The sequence below is a fragment of the Acinonyx jubatus genome, chromosome X (genome assembly GCF_027475565.1).
Source record: "Acinonyx jubatus isolate Ajub_Pintada_27869175 chromosome X, VMU_Ajub_asm_v1.0, whole genome shotgun sequence".
NCBI lineage: Eukaryota > Metazoa > Chordata > Mammalia > Carnivora > Felidae > Acinonyx > Acinonyx jubatus.
The window spans coordinates 93,834,560-93,838,313 of record NC_069389.1 but is presented as its reverse complement, the minus strand read 5'-3'; positions in this window follow the sequence as shown (position 1 = coordinate 93,838,313).

Here is a 3,754-nt window from a genome sequence, read left to right as displayed (position 1 = left end):
CTTTCAACATCTCTTGGATGGACAGTGGGTTCACAGGTGTTGTGACTGTGTCTTCTAATTTACATATATGTTGCAGAGATTTCTTTGAAGCTTCCCGGTGTTTAATAATTAAAATTTCCCTCCCTCACTATAAATTATTCCGAAGAAGGCTTAATGAGCTAAGCATAGTAACATTTATTAGCTTAACAACACCATTCATATTTCCACTGAACTTCCTGGATGTAAAAGAAAATTTATGCAGGAATTGGTCGATTGCCTTTGGGAAAAGTATTAATAATGTCTTCCTGTTGGTGTTTATGGGCTCAAGGACATAAAGAATGTGAGGCAACCAAGGACTTACCACATAATAATCCCTTTTCTCCTTTTTTCTTTCTTTCTTTCTTTCTTTCTTTCTTTCTTTCTTTCTTTCTTTCTTTCTTTCTTTCTTTCTTTCTTTCTTTCTTCATCAGGGTCTCATGACAAGAGATGTTCTGTTTTAGTGGGAGATCACTGATTCTGTAACTACTAAGCAGTGAGGAGACTGTCTTTGAGAGTTTGCTGTGGCCCCGGGGAACTTAAATGCCCCCAAACTGGTAAGTAGGAAGGGTCTATGGTGAGTATTCCCTCGGTACCATGAGAAGTAGTAAAAGTGGCTACATTATTGGCAGGGATTGTTGGAACAACAGGGTGTTGGGCTCACAGGACGCTGCCGCTGAGTCCTGGCTCTTAGGACAATTTGCTCAATGTCTCTGAGCCTCCATTTTTACTTCTCCGACATAAGGGCTAGAATGGGCTTTATCAGTGTCGTCATGAGGATTGAATGAGACAAAGCCTGCAAAGTACTTACCGCCTTGCCTGATACAAATGGACTCAGTAAACATCATAAATAGCATTTTATTATCATAGAGGCTAAATTGTTGTCTATTATCTGTAAACTTTATTTATGGCTCTCTTAGGACACTTCACTACTGTCTTTCTTGTGTCGGAGTTATTTACATAAGGCCTAACCTCGTGAACTGAGCTCCTTGGGGGAAAGAATGCTTCATACCCTATAGGACCCAGCACAACGAGGCAGCACTAAGTAGAAGATGAGGCTGAAGTGGAAGCTGTCAAGCATTTTTACCATGGCCAAATTTGGTTTCCATCGTAACTGAATATATGCACACATCATCGAGTTTGGAAAGTTGTGCAAGACAAACCTTGCTGTAAGCAATGTAGTCTGATCTTTTCTCTCTCTGCCTCTCTCTCTTTCTTATATTTCGCCTTATTTAAAAAAAAAAAAAAGCCTCATCTTGACCCACTACATTTGTTTGAAACCTTGCTAATGAGTCTCAACCTGTGGTTTGTGAATCTGTGGGCTAGACCGTGAAGCTGTGTTGGATCTCCCCACCAGAGGCAGGCGTGCAGTTAAGGGGAGGCTAACAGAAATGCGGGGGGTGGGGCCACGTGGCAACTGCTTTGAGGACACTTAGGGACCAAGTGTAAACAGCAGAGTTGAGGCAGACCAGGATGACCCGGGACTGGGTAGGTGAGAGCTTTGACTTGGAAATGCGGAGTTTTGAAGGTGAAAGCATTCAATACAGAGCTAGGTCATTCCAGCCGTTCTATTCAGAAAGAAGGAAAGCAAGAGAAAGAAAGAAAGAGAGAAAGAAAGAAAGAGAGAAAGAAAGAAAGAGAGAAAGAAAGAAAGAAAGAAAGAAAGAAAGAAAGAAAAAGAAAGAAAGAAAAGAAAGAAAGGAAGGAAGAAAGAAAGAAAGAAAAAGAAATGAAAGAAAAAGAAAGAAAAGAAAGAAAGAAAGAAAGAAAGAAAGAAAGAAAGAAAGAAAGAAAGAGAGAAAGAAAAAGAAAAACAGGAACAGTTCTCTTGAAATGCGGCTGCCAGGACAGAAGGCCAAGTGGACATGGGTCTCTCTTCTGCCCCAGGGACTCTGCTTTTTTCCAGATTTTTGTTCTCCTGTCAAAAATAGCTTTTGAGTGATTTTTTAAAAAAACTACAAAGTGAAAGTCTATACAGTGTGCACATGTACACACACACACACACACACACACACACACACACACACACACTGAACTTTAAAAATCCTGCCTGGGGCTCCTGGGTGGCTCAGTTGGTTAAGCGTCCAGCTCTTGATTTCGGCTCAGGTCATGACTCACAGTGCGTGGGTTCGAGTCCCACGTCGGGCTCTGCGTTGACAGTGCGGAGCCTGCTTGGGATGCTCTCTCTCCCTCTCTCTCTCCCCTCCCCTGCTCCTGCTCTCTCCCTCTTTCTCTCTCTCTAAATAAATAAATAAACTTTTAAAAAATAAAATAAAATCCTGCTTAGTTGTCTCAATTCGGTGGGTTCACCTACCCTCTCCCTTCTTCCTTCCTTTTTCCTTTTCTCAAAACTCCACTTTTTTTTTCCATCGTCTTATCCTTTAAAACACTATTTTGGTCTAAGAGCTTTTGCTTCTATAGCCTCAACTGTTTCACATCCTGGACCAGTTTACAGTCTCACCTGCAGATTTGGAACTTCAACTTTCAGTTTCTTTTTGCCGCTGGTTGATCCTTCTACATGAGTTAGATTCATCCATTTTTTCCCCATTCAGTCTATCAATTCGTCGAGCACTTATTATGTGCCAGGCACACACTACAAGCTGAGTTAGCAGTGCACAAAATCAAGTTCCTTAAGGTCACTGAGTGCCCAATTAGGTAGGGCAAGCAGAAACGAATCCTCCTTTCCCACAAAGAAATAAAAGTGGCCGCGCTGATATATGCAATACAGGAAGGGTATGTGATGATTTGACGGGGTTTGTAAGTCTTTGGTCAGAAATGTGTTCTTTGGGGGGTGAGGTCTGAGCTGAGTGCTGAAGGATAAAGAGCAGTTAGGAAAAAGGAGTAGGAGCATTCCAGGCGAGCAGAGCAAAGCCCCGGGGTGGGAGGAAGCAGGTTGAAAGCGGAAGGAACCAAGAGGCTAGTGAAGTGTTAGGAAGGTTCTAGAGAGTAGAGGGGGCAACTCAGTTGTGGCTTCCTGCGGTGTAGAAATTCATGTACTACTTTGTTGTAGCCTCTGTTAGGGAGTTTTGAGTTTATCCTAAAGACAATGTCAGTCAATTGGAAGGTTCTGTGGGTACTTGCACATAGTGGCAGTGGGGGGATATGATCCCCCCACTTGAATTTGGAAAATGCCACTTTGGCTACAGTGTGGAGAATGAATGGGTGGCTGGGTAAGCATGAATAGAGATAAAATTTACAAAGCTATCATTTGTGTTCCACTTACTGTGTGCTAAGCATCATTGTAAGGGTTTTCATACATATTGTGGCTTTTTTTAAGTTTATTTATTTTGAGAGAGAGAGAGAGAGAAAGCACAAGTGGGGGAGGGGGAGAGAGAGAAAGAGAGAGAGAGAGAGAGAGAGACAATCCCAGGCAGGCTCCACCTCATCAGCGCACAGCCAGATGCGGGGCTGGAACCCACAAACCCTGAGATCATGACCTGAGCCGAAGTTGGATGTTTAACCGACAGAGCCCCCCCGGGCACCGCTATGCATATTGTTACTGAATCTTCACATCTTGTAAGGTAGTTAGTTATTATCCCCACATAACCTGTGAGGAAACTGAAGCTCAGAGAACTGAAGAGACTTGCCCAACATCACACAGCTGTAATGTGGCAGAGGTGGGATTTTATCCCAGGAGGCTGCCCCATCGTCAAGGCCAGAGGTGATGATGGTGTCTTGGGCCAGACCAGTGGGGCCAGGGAGCAGTGAACACATTAACGAGATATTCAGCAGCTGAAAT